General features: G+C 39.0%; 1 protein-coding gene across 2 annotated transcripts in view; it reads left to right on the top strand.

The window, feature by feature from the left end:
* Positions 1–16396, top strand: part of RYK (receptor like tyrosine kinase) — a 96816-nt gene that overhangs the window by 13414 nt on the left and 67006 nt on the right. The gene's annotated exons all lie outside the window — the stretch shown is intronic.

The raw sequence follows: 16396 nt of genomic DNA, 5'->3' as shown, positions 1-16396 counted from the left end.
TGAACCACTGCCCGTGCATGTCTTGGGAATTGAATGTCGGCACTTTTAAAATCAGTATCTGGTATCAAACAGGGCTGTGTTTTGGCCCCTGCACTCTTTTGGCAGGCAATGGATCCATAGACATTGATTGGTGATTTCTCACTCTCAGACCTTGGCTATGCTGATGACATTGTTCTTCTAGTACAGAGCCCCGATAGTTTTGTGAGGCAGTCCAGCAAATGGAGGAAGAGTCAGCCAAGGTTAATCTCCATGTTTCATGATCGAAGACACAGCTGCAAAAGCTAGGATCAGGTTCATCCGCGACTCCAATTTCTTTGATTTCAAAGCAGTCTCCAGTTATTGCTATTTGGGGTCTATACTCACCGGTTCCTCCAGGTTCTTCACTGGATTGACATCGCAGCGTCTGCCATGGTAGTTTTACAGCTAATATGGAATCAGCATCTTCTCGGCATGACAACCAAGTTGGGAATCTATTCAAGCTGTATCTTCTCTGTACTGCTGTATGGTTGTGAAACATGGGCATTATGCTGCTCAGAATGGGCAAAGCTGGAGGCTTCCCACTCAAAATGCCAGCGTTGTACATTGGACATAAAGTGGAATGACTTAAATCATAACACTGACGTTTATAGTCAGTCCAGTCTACAGATTATTGGAGCCGTTGCTCACAGAGGGCGTCTTGCGCTTTTCAGACATGTTGCCAGAATGCTGCAAGACATTCTGGCAAACCCCATTCTACAGGTGTCTTGTAACATTTGGGATAAAATTCCACCAGCTGAAGTGCAGAGGCAGCACACAGGTAGACCCCCTATTACATGAGTGCATCAAATCTGTTCCAACATTGGACTCTTGGCCTGTCAAGCCCTTGCATCCGCACAGGAACAGATCAAATGGCGAACGATCGCTATGGCTGACTGTTGGGCTAAGCCTTGAAGAAGAAGGTGTATGTGACTTCGTCCTGTGGCAGGAAAAAGGGTGCATCCTATCTTCCTTTTTTAATACCCTTTCGGAATCATGACATTTAAAGAGTAAAGCAGCAAGTAGCCCTATGTATTGTCTGAAACATTGTTAGCCTTGCTCTTTTGATGGGAATCCTATTAAATTTATTTTTTAGTCTTCAAAATAAAATCTATTAATTTGAAATTGTTCTCAGGAGCAGGGTTGACTTGCATCTTACATTGAGGCAAAAGATTTCTTACATTTCCTAAATGAGAATTATTTTCTAATCATCTCCTCAGCCATCCATGCACCCTCCTAATTTGGAAGATCTTCACTCACCTCCAGACCCAGAGAAGGAGAATTAGCAAGTAGGTTGGGGGAGGGGCTGTTCACTCCTATTTATTACAGGGCCAAGGGAAAGCAGTTAGAAGCTGGAGAACAATTAGGGTCTTCATTTTTATGATGGCTAAGAGGCCCTTTTGATGCCTGCAGTCTATTCTTCCACAGAGAGGCCTGCTGTGGAGTGGCAGAGCTCTGCTCTGTGATTGCAGCAAATATTCACCCGTGTGGAAAATCTCATTTCCAGTGGAGAGTGGAACTTTCAAGCTCTGTCTAGTAGACAGACTGTTGGTGAGGGGGATCCTATTAGTGAGAATTCATGAGCAGCTCCCTGCTGAGGATCCCCTTCCCATTTCTTAGCTGCTGGGAAGCATAGTTTCCTACCAGAGTGTATTATTTGATCTTTGAGGCTGCGCTCCATAGGAAATAAAAATGTATTGACTGTTTATTCCAGAAGCTAAGTGTAAAGCTGTAAACTTGCACATTTGCATTCCTTTGTCCTGATGTTGATATTAAGGATTACTGTCTTAATTTAAGTGTCTTGCACATTGTCCAGAGCAAACATTCTTTTTGGATGTATAGCAGACCTTCTGCAGGCTCTCAGTATTACTTCAATAGGACAAAACACCTAGTCTGTTAACACCAAACTTAGTATGAAATGGTGCGGCTCCGTTCACCATCTGGGATTTGGGCACATTCCACCAAATCTGCGGCAGCATCCTTTGTATGTTTAATAACTCTATCTTGGTCATATGTTAAAGCTGTACCTGAAGCCCTGTTCCCACTCTTATTTGGTGCTGTTTCCTCCTTATCTGATTGGGAGAATTGTGTTACTATAGTACTTGGCTGAGATTCTTCAGACCCATCCCTCTCTTTGGCAAGGCTGGGAAAGAAGCTTGTTGGAAAGAGCCAGCGACGAAGCATACAGACAGACGGGAAATAAGAAGCTTCAGCTAGGTGTAAGAATCTGTTTGGGTAAAGGACTGTTTGTAAGCTCTGGAGTTAGTGGTGATTGTCAGTAGGGGAGATTTCCACTGAAGAGGGAAGACCTTGAAAGCCGTTCAAAAAGATGCCTATTAAAAATGAAACTGTGGGCTTGGAGCCTGGATTATTGTTTGCAGGTCCAAAGCTAAGACTTTCATTGATGATAAGAGGAAGCCCCCACTCCTCTCCTCTGCATCTAAGGGAGGTTGCACCGACCTGGGAAGAAGACTCTGGCCTAGGGAAGTCAAGGACTTGGGTTCTCTTTTTTCCATTTGAACATTTGTTCACCCTGGAGAAGGTACTTTATGATTTGGCCACAGGGCCAACCCAAACTAACTACCCTACTGCTGAAGAGAAGCTGAAGCATGGCCAGCAGGGAAACTGACATTATTCTCTGGGACAAGTAAAATGCTGACAAAGGACAGCATATTTGTTAGTCATTATCGTCACCTTTATAGTTTGTACAGTCACTGTCATTGACATGTAAAATTTCACCTCACACATTTCATGAGCAGCCTTAATGCTGCCCCTCACAAGACAATATGTGAACAAGAGTTCATAAGAATATCTTGTGGGGTAAGAATTGAAGTTGTGTTGAATTGTGTAAGGTGGAGCCTTAAAATTGAATGTATATTATCTGAAGATACAAACTGTATTATATTCCTGAATTTGAAATCTTATAAAATGGCTTTGAAAGTGACTTTTGAAGCCATATTTCGATTATTGCAGTATAAATAGTTTCTATGACAGGAACACAAGACTCTCATCTGAACTATTACATTCTATTTAAAGTTAACTAAAATATGAAAGTAAAATAGCATCTTCTGATAATTGCCCTGCAATGATTTGAAGCCTGTTATTTCTTTAGGAAATGAAATTCACCTATTGTTTGTCAGTCTTTCTTTTAGAGGAGGGTTTTTTTATTAGTTCATGTTGTGGAACAGATCACCACCTTTAATGACTAAAAAATCTTATTTTCCCATGCTAATTGAAGCACATTTCTTTTTTTTTCTGTTTTTATAAAACTTTTTAAGGAGTTGAAGCTAGACTGCATTTACACAAGAGGCACTTGAAAAAGTGGTATTTTGTTAGACTTCTAGAGTAACATGATCCAGTTTTGTCATGAACACAAGGCTCCCCAGCATCCTCCATGATTGGGAATACAAATCTTACCTCCCCTTCTTGTCTGAGCTTCTTCAGAATGTTTTGTTATGTTAAAAACTTTGAAGAATGATCTTGTTTCTATGGTGCTGCCTAAATTTACCTTTTTGTTTGCTCTTAATTTAATTTATTCTTTCTGGCGTACGTCCAACAACGGGGCACAAAGATATGTACGTTTAATAATGTGATTTAGGGGTTGCCTGGGCAAAGAAGAGGTTTCTTTTGCTAAAAATAAAAAGCAAGAAAGCAGGCCTTATTGTTTTCATGTGGGTTGGTTTATATTAGTCAAGTCCAAGTAATGAGAAACTAGAACCTGCAACTTTGAGCACTCTCTGCATATGGACCTGTTTATGGAACTTTGCCAAAGCAAAACTACAGCTTAATTTTTAGAATTGGTTTGTTTTAGTTGATGTCTAATATACTGTTTAAAAGAACTGAAACATTCCTGCAACCCTTTTTGCATTTGAAGTTTGTGCACTGTAACATATTTTGGATATTCCATTTAGGTTTTGCTGCTGTACCTATAGAATTCAGTGCTGGACTTCTCATGTTCCCTAGTTATTTTTAAATGCTTCTATGTTCACCTATGTCTGCTAAAGCCATCTGTTTTCTTTCTTTTGTTCATTCCACATATATATCATTTACTAATTTAGGGCCTGATTTTTGAAGTTCTAAGCACTCTTGTATTCCCTTAATTTAAAGATGAGGTGGGGTGCTCATCGTATCAGGAGGAGCTTGACACTTTGCAGAATCAGGTACCCAAGTGATATTTGTAATGTTGGTCAGCATCACCCACTGTAGTAGTGCTTATTTGGTGAGTTTTTTGGATTGAAAATAGAATAAAAGCATATTAAATAAAAACTTGGTTATGCCTGTTAGTATTATTGAAAAATCCTAATGTTTGTCTCCTGTTGTCCCCTCAGTTTACTTTGCTTGATTGGTGTATTACCATTGATGCTGGAATTATGTTTGTTCAAAGATCTGTAAATATATGTAAGAAAATTCTGTAGTTTGAGATTCAGGAGTTAGGTTGGTCAAGATTGCTGTGGCTTGCTTAAACTGGAAGCTGCATCTACTTGAGGCCTGGTCTCCACAAGGAAATTGCAGTGATTTGACTAAACTGTTTTCTAAATTATCTTAAACCTATTCGTGCTTGCATTAGAGGGTGTTACTGATGTAACTGAGGCTATGTCTACACTGCCACTTTTGTTGGTATAGCTTATGTCGGTCAGGGGTGTGAAAAAAACACACACAGAGCAACATAAGTTACACTAACAGAAGTGTTTGTGTGGACAGTGCTGTGTTGGTGGGAAAGCTACCAGTGCTTGTTGGGGGATGGTTTAATTATGTTGACAGAAGAGCTTTTTACTGTCAGCATAGAGTGGCTACACAAGAGATTTTACAACAGTGCAGTGGCATTGGTACAACTGTGCTGCTGTAAGCTCTCTAGTGTAGACATGGCCTAAATCACTTTGGAAACTGTGTTAATTCAATTGGTGCAACTTCCGTGTGGACATAAGCTCTGTGTCTACATACAACTCCAAATGGTATCTGAGACATGAACTGTTCCCATTCAGTTACATGTTAACACTGAAACCAAGTAATACATTAAGATTAACAATTCTTGAAGTTTATTGCCAATCAAAGGTTGCAGGAAAAGAGTGGCAATATTATTAAAATCTGCACAATTTATTTTTTGTGACATTTCCTGTTGTTGTCATAAGTAGAAAAAGCTTGGGTGGAACTTGGGAGAGTACTACCTTTTTTCCCAGTCTCATCCCTGTATAGAATTAGATCCTGATCAACCCATGTAGAAATGGTAAGAAGATCATTCAGTATATATAACTTAAATTTATTCTTTTCCTTATGCTGGTTATATTTTATTAAACACAAGTCTTTTGGAGGATGGACCTAACAAATAGAGGATGAAGTGTGTTCCTTGTTTTGGTATAGTTTGTGGCTTATAAAGTTTTATTATTTTCTGCCTGGTATGATAGAAAACTATTTTAAGAAAGTTGCAAACCTGCAATAATATTGTATAGCTAAAATATCACTCCGCTGTAATGATCCAGTGGCAGCCTTGGAAGTTAAAGCAACATAATATTGCACTGAAGTATTATGATCAACAGGAAATTGGTCAGTTTATAAAGAGTTAAAAGTAACTTCAGGCCAGTGTATATCACTTGCTTCAGTGTTCCCCTACCAATTTTTGTGGGCGTAGTCGTTCCCATTTTCTTTTATAAGAAACACCCACAGAAGAGGAAACTAGAAGCTGTGGTGATGAGTGCCTACACAGACTATATAGGGGAAACATTGAAATTGACTATATATAAATGCACAAAGTAAATTTAAAAAAATAGATTTCTCTCTCAACACTTTACTTAAGTGTTACAAGTGATAATATTGAGCAAAGTTTATTTATAATTACTTTGTTGACTGTGTCCTTTTTAACTATTTGGGGCATAATTCTTACCTTTCTTTTAACTGATTTTTATTCTTTTGAATGGCTCACACTGCTTAAATGTTTCCATGATTCAAATTCAATCTACAAAATAAATTAGAAATCGGCTGTCATGTAGCTTTATAAGGGTAGTTACCACAAGTTACAAATGCGGAGATATTACTGTATTCTGTCCTTGCAATGAAGAAGAGGAAGAGGCAAGCTGACCAACGGTTGAAGCTAACTTCATTTTGGCTGTCTGATTTATTAGATGTAGCTCAGTATTTTGACTTCTTTTTAAATATGCCAATGCGGAGTTCACAATAGTGGATTGGAAGAAAATGGGAGAGGCTGAATTATGTAAAGATCCTCTTATATTGAGAAAAGATATCTAGTAAGCAGATTAATGTCAAACACATTGCAGTAGCAGAAAGTTAAAAATATACTTCTGGAGGCTTAACTGATTGAAGGTTAGAGCCTTTAAATGTGCTTTTAAAAATCTTATGCACAGCTGAAAAAAATTGGAATAATTTCCTTTTAAAAATTCTTAGTGCTAAAATAGTCCATAATATTAGTTAATGCAGTCAAAAGAACACAGGACTAACAGTAACATTTATATAATCGTTTAGAAAAATTAGCAGTTCTCTGAATTTCAGAATAAGTGCCTTCCCACGTTAGATACAATAAAAGGTATGTAATGTGAAGTCCATATGTGAAATGGCAGGTACATCATTTGAGTGAAGAGCGAACAGGGTCCTTTGTGTGCACAATATATTTTGTATGCTTGGTTTCCATGGGCACAGGCTCTGAGGTTGGCATTCCTTGGCAGTTTCCCAGTTTTTGATTCTGTGGTATTCTGCTCATCCTTAAATCAAGTGTAAAATGTAACTTGTGTGTTTGGTTTGGACATTTTGTGACTTGGATTTGTTTTTAATGGTTTTCTTGCATCTTTAATATTCACCAGCTCCCAGGATAAATGTAAAAAGATGCATATAAACCAAATTAGCTGTATTCCCTTTTGGGGAATAATTTCCTCAATTTGGGGGGAGGGGTTGTAAGAACATAAGAATGGCCATACTGGATCAGACCAATGGTCCATCTAGTCAGGGGTCCTGTCTTCCGACAGTGGCCAATGCTAGGTGCTTCACAGGGAATGAAATGAACAGGCAATTAGTGATCCATCCCCTGTTATCCACTCCCAGCTTCTGGCAATCAGAGGCTAGGGACATGCAGAGCAGGGGGTTGCATCCCTGACCATCTCGGCTAATAGCCACTGATGAACCTGTCCTCCATGAACTTATCGAATCCTTTTTTGAAGCCCCTGCTTTAAACCTACTGCCTGATAATTTCATTGGGAAATTCATTGTTTCTTGTGAAGGAGTATGTAGCACTTCCTTACTCACTTTCTCTATATCAGTCACGACATTATAGACCTCTATCATATCCCCTCTTACTCATCTCTTTTCTAAGTTGAATGGTCCCAGTCTTTTTAATCTCTCCTCATATGGAAGTGGTTCCATACCCTTAATAATTTTTGTTGCCCTTCTCTGTACATTTTCCAGTTCTAATATCTTGTTCGATATGGGGTGACCAGAACTGCATGCAGTATTCAAAATGTAGGTATGTCATGCATTATGGTATTTTCTGACCTAATGGTGCTTAATACTGTTTTTTGACTGCCACTGCACATTGAGATGTTTTCAGAGAACTATCCACAGTGACTCTGAGATTTTTCTTGAGCGGTAACAGCTAAATTAGACCATTTTGTATACAGTATATAGTAGGGTCATCTCACTTTTAAAAAATGTACTTTGTATACGACTCATCCAATATCTCAGTGTGGGAGGAAGAACTTTGCTACCCTGGAGCCTATTTCAGAGAATACCAGTTAGCATGAGTATCCTTGGCAGCTTAGCAGAATGGCTAGCCACTGCAAATCTACGTTAGGTTCAAAAGCAGCTTCGGTTTCTTTGCTTCCTGTCCTGTTTGAATTTGACAGTGATTTCCTTTTTCCACTCTGGGCTTCAAATCTTTCTCATGCATGGGTGCCTGTTACTGTATCATTCTAGACACCATGGATTTTAACGAGGGCTGTCAAATGATTAAAAAATTAATCGCCGTTTTAATTGCACTGTTAAACAATAAGAGTGCCATTTATTTAAATATTTTTGTATGTTTTCTACATTTTCAAATATATTGATTTCAATTACAACATAGAATACAAAGTACGGTGCTCACTTTATTTTTTTATTACAAATATTTGCACTGTAAAAGATAAAAGTGTTTTTTCAATTCACCTCATAGAAGTACTGTAATGCAGTCTCTTTATTGTGAAAGTACAACTTACAAATATAGATTTTTTTGTTACATGACTGCACTCAGAAACAAAACAATGTAAAACTTTAGAGCCTACAAATCCACTCAGTCCTACTTCTTGTTCAACCAATCGCTAAGACAAACAAGTTTGTTTACATTTGTGGAAGAGAATGTTGCCCGCTTCTTTACAGTGTCACCTGAAAATGAGAATAGGTGTTCACATGGCACTTTTGTAGCTGGCGTTGCAAGGTATTTATGTGCTAAACTTTTGTATGCCCTTTCATGCTTTGGCCAGTCCCTAGGCTGGTGGAAAGATCACCCCAACATATGCGCCAACATTCCATTTTTCTGACCAATGCCAACGGTCACCATAATGACAGACGCATCGCTGTTGGGATGGGGGCACATCTAGATATTCATATAATCTAGGGCAGATGATCATCTTGAGACCAGTCTGTACATCAGCCTGCTCTAACTAAAGATAGTCAGGAATGCCTGTCTCCATTTTCTAACCTCTTATCAAAGGACAACGTACCAAGATCATGACGGACAGTGTAGTACTTTCATGTTTTATATCAACAGCAATGCGGAGCATTGTGTGCCAAAGCAGTAAAGTTATGGAATTGGTGCATAGTCCATCGCATTCACATTTTGGCAATGAACCTTCCTGGTATACAGAACACCATGGCTAATGTCATCAGCAGGCGCTTTTCCCAGAACTGTAAATGGAAATTGGACCCACGAATCCTAAATGACACATTTTGAATGTGGAGACATCTGGAAGTGGACCTGTTCACTACTGCCACAAACAAACTTTCTATTCAAGGGGGTGTCTAAGCATTCGTTCACTGAGAGATGCTTTCCTCCTATCTAGGACAAAGGGCCTGTAAAAGCATTTCCCCCAGTGCCTCAATTCTAAAGGTGATGAACAAGATCGGATAGAACAAAGCCAGGGCTATCCTAATAATCCCAGTGTGGCTGAGACAAGCATGGTACTCTTACCTGTTTGTTTGTCGTCTTGTCCAGTGATGAATCTTCTGTGCACCCCCTATCTCCTCTCATAAGTTGTGGGCTGAGTGCTTCATCCCCACCTGGAAGTTCACTGTCTCAGGGCATGTCTCTTTGATGGTTGGCAGGAATAAAATGTACTTCAGGAGAGGTACAGTAGGTGTCGTGAAACAGCAGGAAGGAATCTACCCTAGTATTTACCTTCAGAATTTGGGAAAGATGAACTGTTGGTATAACACCAATGACTTGTACCTCATTCTTCCTCACTTTTGCTTATCCTGGATTACCTGCTATCACTGAAGAAAATAGATTTATAGGTACCTTGATCAAGGTTCATTTGGCTGCGATAACAGATTTCATTCTCTAGCAGAAGGGTTCTCAGTGTTTTCTCACCCGACAACTGTAAGAGTCATTAAAGGACTGGAGAACCTGTCCCTCAAATAAGTCCCTGCCCTGGTTTGGGATCTTAATCTAGTTCAGAGGTCTCACAAGACCTCCTTGAATGTATGGCAATCTGTTCCTTATTTAATTTATCTATAAAGATGGCCTTTTAATAGCCATTACATTGGCTCAGAGAGTTGGAGAGATCGGGGCCTTGATGGCAGATCTTTCTCTTATGGTTTTCTTGAAGAACGAGGTTTCCCTACATCCATACCCTAAATTCCTGCCTAGGGTGTCGTCAGAGTTTCATCTGATTCAGACTGTCCATTTACTAGCTTTTTCCCAAAACCACGTCGCTCAAGACAGGAAGCTTCTTTCCATACCTTAGTTGTCAGAAGAGCATTGGCCTTCTATGTAGATAGGATCAAACTATTTTGGAAGTTTTTCCTAGACCAGTGTTTCTCAACGACCAGTCCGTGAACTGGTCCCAGTCCCTGAGGTCTCCCTCACACAGTTTAGGAAAGCAGCAAGCCAATTCCTGGTATCAAAAAGGTTGAGAAATGTAGTTCTTGACTAGTCATCTTCATTGCAGAGAGTTCTAAGGGATCCACTATTTCTACCCAGGGACCATCAAGGTGGATTCAGTGTATTATTGCTTGTTATAATGCTGCCAACTTCTAGCTTCTTGCTATGGTTCTGGCGCACTGTACAAGGTGACAGTTAATGTCTGTTGCCCCAATACTTGTGATCTGCAGAGCCACTACATGGTCTTCAGTACATATATTCTCCAAACACTATGCCTTAACCCATGCCTCTGGATCTGATGCGGCAGTTGGCAATGCAGTTCTGTCTTCTGTACTGGACTCTATTCGAAAGCTCCCTCATCCATCTGGGGGTACTGGTCAGAAGTCACTTGAAGTGGAGCCCCCATAGGGATGCACATCTTGAAGAACTACAGTTACTTCACAAGATCAGTAATCTTTTGTTTAGCCATGTGCAATAGGGGGCCTAATCTGCCACTTTATTGGGTCTGCCAACAGTTCTCAAAACAATGCAGCAGAGTGGTCATGTAGCTCATGTCATCAGCCTGCAAGCTCCTGGTACCATCCTGGTATTTGAACGGTCACATCTAGAACCTGGGTATTCCTAAGACCTAGTGTATTTCCTGTTTGAAGTTTAAGTTTTTGTACATCCAGGCAGGGATGTCAGAGAGATGGCAAATCTATTGAATCTGTCAGCTCAGAATATCTTGGAATTTTGCTTAGAGGATTTTCACAAAGGCCAATTTCTTAATTCTGCCCTATTGCTGCACCCTTCCTTTTCTAAAAGTAGTATTCCTACAAAGATTTTCGACTTCATAGCCCTTAAAGCAGTGGAATCTGTCTGATGCCACAGTTTCTTGCACAGATTTCTTTTGAACCTAGAGTTCCTTCTGAATTCTGGTGAGGACAGTATTGTTTCTATTTGCTTTCTTATCAGCAGAAAAAGTTAGTAAGCTGGAAGCTTTCTCTTTTAACCAGGCTTATCTGCTATTAAAGTGATTCAGACAAACTCCTCCTGACTTTGTTCCAAAGAAGAATTCAGCTTTTCATGGAATTAGTCAACTTCTTTACTCTCATGCTGCTCAAATCAGCGTTGTCTAGAAAACCAATTGCATTCATTAGATTGGTATAGCCTATAAAATTTTCTTTACACTTTGAAAATGTTTCAATTATTTTTTTTTATTTGAGGGACATAAAAATATGGATGCAAAAGCATCTACCGTATTTCCCCATGTATAAGACACACCTTTTTTTGAAAAATTTGGGGTCTAAAAACTGGGTGCGTCTTATACAGTGGTACTTACCGGTGATGTACCGTAATACATTTATTTTCAAATTTCGGGCCCCAAAATTAAGGTGCATCTTATACATGGGAAAATACGGTAAATTAGATGTTCTTGGGTAGATAAAGTTGACTATTTTCAAGCTTGTGAATCAGCCAATGAAACTTATGTTTGACGACATTGTGGGACATACAGCACATCTTATAATATTTGCCAGGGTGCTGTCTGTTCTTCCATATCTTCCTTCACCAAATATTATCAAATAGACAGATTGGCTTAATCTTTTGCGGATCTCATTTGTAGTGTTCTCCAGTTATTCCCCCATTCTACTTCAGTAAAGTCCTTAAGCTCCGTCCTAAAGAAAGATTCTGTACATTACATCTGCATGCAACATTTTGAAAGTTTTCTATTGGTTTCCATATGATTGGCTTGAAAATAATATTTTGATTTAAGCAATTTTCTAATCACTGTTTTGTTTTTCCCTTTCTGTTGGAGGATGCTGTGCTGCTTGCTGATTTCCATCATGTCTAGAATGGAGTAGTAGCCACCATGCTGCTGAAAATTTTTTTACTTTTTTTTTCTTACCTGTGTTGTTTCTCTAAGTGGGGGCCTAGTGCTGTCCATCAGATTCTTTCCAGGGCTTAACCTTGTGGTGTTTAAAATATATCTGTACCTTACAGAAGTGCGATATTTTAGTTAATCTGTTTCTTTCTTTGGGATCCGGTTTGAAAAGCTTCTCATCATGACTAATCTGAATTAGTTATTGCTTCATTTAGTTCATTTCATAAACTTAATCCAGTCTCCAGTTTTTCTCCATACCAGTGGCAGTTTGCGCTGGTGATTCAACTTGGGTGCAGTATTTCTAGTGAGCCAGCAGGGGATTTAGCAGAAAATCAACAACATATAAAAGGAATCTCTTGGCATTACTTCCATGTGGGAATAAGGTGGATAAATCTGTTACGCCTAGAATAACAGAACTGCATTCACCTACTTAAGAATGGTCGATGTTCAATTTTTGCACTGGTTTTAATTAAATCAGTAGAAAAATTGATTCAACCAAATCTGGTTTTCTGCTGATTTTGCACAAGTTGAGCTAAAACTATGGAGGCAAGTCTTTAGAGGGAAGAATTGAAGATAAGAACTGTTACCTTTCACGCTTCCTTTTACTCTTTGAGTAACTTTCATATTAATATGTATCAAGTTCTATCCTTCCCTCCCTTTCTAGGAACTTAGAATAGTCCTTCTAGTTTGACACTTCCCAACCTTAAACATTTATCATTATAAGTGTTGTTGTCTTTTGTACTGTCAAGATTTGAACTAAAATTTATACTTCCTGGTCTTGGGATTCGGGTCCAGCTCAGACCAGTGAGGGGTTGTCACCATTTGCTGTGTAACCCTGGGTGCCTCACATGCTTTGCTACTGTAACTTATTGTCTGGGATGTTTAGAGTCAGCAACAAGCATGGAGGTCACACTGAATGTTTGTATAACTGCAGTCATGGGCCAGCATCTCTGCCCCAGCAGCTTGCCTTCAACACACCAGCCACACTCCTGGTCCATACCAGCTTTGGTCACTACTTGCAGGGTGACCCCAATGCACTGAGTCCTGAATTTTCTCAGAACTATGTGCTTTGTAATGTTCAGCCCTCTCCTGGATGGATCTGAGAGAGAATAAGGTTTGTTTGTTCCTCTAAAGACACGAAAGTACATCGTGGCTTATTAACTTACCTGGGGTAAATACACCCTTCTATTTAAACACAGCACTGGCTTGGCTTATAGTGTTAAAAAAAACCCAAAAAAACAAAAAAAAATAACCCAACCAAAAAAAGCCCCACAAAAGACCTAGGTTAAATAATACCAAGTAAAAGGAATAAAGTTAGAAAGGTGACAAGAAAACATAAGTGAAAATATGCATGAGAGTCTAAAACAGAGATACTCAGACTGAGGCTTGCAAGTCGCAAGTGGCTCTTCAATGTGTCTCCTGCAGTTCTTTGCAGCACATGACATTAAAACACTGTGTGATTTAATTATTAACCAATGCTTTTACTATGTTAACTTATTGTAGCTGATAAAAATAATAGTTTGTCGGTCATTTTGCTATGAGAATAAAATATATACACATACACACACTCTAAATATTTCCCCTGTCATACTATTTAAATATGAATATATAGTACTGTAGTAAATGAAAAAATGAATTCATACTACTGTGACTCTTTTGGGTAATGCTGATTGCTAATTTGGCTCTTGAACCACCAAGGTCTCAGTATCCTGGTCTAAACCTTAATCTAGTAAGGTACTGACTTTGTTTAAGATGGTTTCTCTCATCAGTCATTCTTCTTCACACCTATAACTGACTTTTCCTCAGTCAGGACCTTCCATAGAAGTACAAGATGCTGGCTTCTTTCTAGGCAAAAGATCTTTGCCCAAGGAGGTTTTCACCTATATTTAGTTTCCAGAGATTTAAACACCCCTCTCCCTGCCTTGGTTGAAGGACCCATATTCCTCAGCTTGCAAGGGCTCTGTTCTGTTGTGCATCTGTCTGGTGATGGGATGCCAAAGATGGCTTCTGTGTTTGCTTGTATCTTCCAAAGTTCAGTGACGTTGTTTCAAGAGGCAGGATGGACATGCTGTTTTTCCCTTCCTGTGGGCTTCCCATCCCCCTGCTGATTTCTGTATAAATATGACTTCCATTGCTTTTGATCACACATTGATTAATTGGATTGGAGATAGGTAGGGTAGCTGCCTTTTCTCCTGTCTGGTATGGAACCTGTTTCTCCCTGTTGGCCACAGACTTTAAAGCCATAATATCATTAAATATCCATATTTTCTCATAGTGTTAATACATACATTTCACAATAATATTCATCACTAGTGTGCCATTAGCTTTCAGAAAAGACTTTGCTCTGTACACCTTTATAATACAGTAATATTGTATGCTGTCAGTTCATTCAATTGCTTATCACTTGAGGTTTGGCTCCCCTGTCTTTATTGAACAGTAAGCCTTTGCAGTGTATTCTTTGAAAACTAAAACATAGCCCAAGTTTCTCTGTCCTGTTGGGTATAGATGCCATGCTGTCTCCTCCCCCACTTGTTTGATAGCTTTATTTACCTCATATGTAAGAATGAATTGTCATCGCGTATGCCTGATGACCGGGCTGGTCAGAGAAGCAAATACATATTCATTTGTCTAGTGCAGACCTGTTTACCAACTCCCCCTGACGTGCCAGGTTTAAACACACTTCAGTAGTAATTCCATAACTCTTAGTACACATCACATACATGATGCAAGAATATTACTTATTAGCTTTCAAATGATACCTCACAAGGTGTATTTTATACCAAACTTATTACAATAGAGTGTACAGTGGGAATCCAGAGGTGCTTAGGGTCAAATATCCCCCTTTACAAAGCTGCAGGCGGTTTAGCCACTAACTGACCCAGAGGCAGCATGTCAGTCATCTTTCCTGCCCTCTGCATTTGCTACCACATTTTATTTCCCCTTGATGCTGAAGAAGAAACCTGTTTTGTCACCTTTTTTCTGTGTATGGTCTCCAGGACGTCATATCAGAGAGTATCCATATTTCACCACAAAGTTATGACCATGTCATAGTGATACTAATGACCAGTGTGGTGTTAGATTTCAAACTCTCTCCCCTTGTGCATATGCAATATTATGGTCTAATTATATGCTCTAAATTCTAGAGCTGGGTGAATAATGGGGTTTTTGGTTTGCAATGATACTATTAAAATTAATTAAAATCAAACTTCGTTAGTTCAGGTCAAATGAAATGTTTTGTTTTCCCAAAACATTTTTTGATTTTGATAATTTTTTTAATGTTTTTAATTCCTTTAAATAAAATTAAAGGAAAGTTTGGAATGAAGATATGCCAAATGAAAACATTAGGTGCTGAAAACATCAAATTGAAATGTTTGTTTTCACTGAAGTTTTTGGTTTTTAATCAAACAATTTTGTGAAATTGATAAGGATTTGTGAAATGTTTTGGTGGTATGGAATCTGAATTTTTGGATGAAAATTTCATGCAGCTCTACTTAATTCAACAGAGCCTCTGTCTCACTCACTGAACAGTTTTGGACAGTGCTCAAAGAATGTGATATCCTGTGTCAAATTGTTTGCATCACAACTGTGTAAATGCATCAGTGAATTTTGAACTTGTATTGTCAAATTGTCTGGAGTGGCTCACGAATGTGGGTACAAACCCAGGGCACAAACCCCAAACTGGTTCTGTTCTATAATTATGTTTCACCAGCCAAGTATCAAGTGTGAACTCCTCAATCATTATAACAGCCTTAACTTGGCTTCACAGACGGTCCCCTTGGGCACTCTGGCTTATCTTGCCACACAGGCAAGCCTGTCTTTGAAAAATCACAATATTCAGGTTACTCCCAGTCCCAAAGGACCAGTCACTTACCTCAGGTTAGTTGTACCTTTGATCTCTCACTAAAGACAACACTTATAGCCAATCCTTTATTAAACTGATTAAAGGTTTATTAACTAGGGAAGAGAAATGAGTTATTTACAAGATTTAAAGCAAATAAACATACACACACAAATGTGTTAGTTTGGTGTCTGTAGGCCTTCTTTTTCTTAGGAGGACATGACATCTCTTGTGGTAAACTAGTATTTCACACTTGGTAATACTTTTTTTCTGACGGGGGTGGTTTACAGTCCTGGCAAACATTTGTATAGTTACAGAGCAAACACTAAAATATTGCCTTGTAACATGGGATACAGATATTAATAAGATTAATACATACAGCATCCTACAAGCATTTCATAAAGTCTAAACACAAAACACATTTTTATAAATCTAATATCTGTTTAACAACACTAACACCCAGGCGAGCCAGACTGGTTTCCAGCTATGCATTTGTCAGCATTCAGTGAGGCCCAAGGGGTCTTGGCATGAGTAGGCACCAGGTGTGCTAGTGCCACATAAATCATTGTAAATGTGAGCAGAATTGAGCCCTTAATGCACAGGAATA

This window comes from Emydura macquarii, unplaced genomic scaffold, assembly GCF_026122565.2.
Source record: "Emydura macquarii macquarii isolate MOO-44397 ecotype Brisbane River unplaced genomic scaffold, CSIRO-AGI_Emac_v2 contig_499, whole genome shotgun sequence".
In the NCBI taxonomy this organism is placed as follows: domain Eukaryota; kingdom Metazoa; phylum Chordata; order Testudines; family Chelidae; genus Emydura; species Emydura macquarii.
This window is presented reverse-complemented; position numbering and strand designations above follow the sequence as displayed.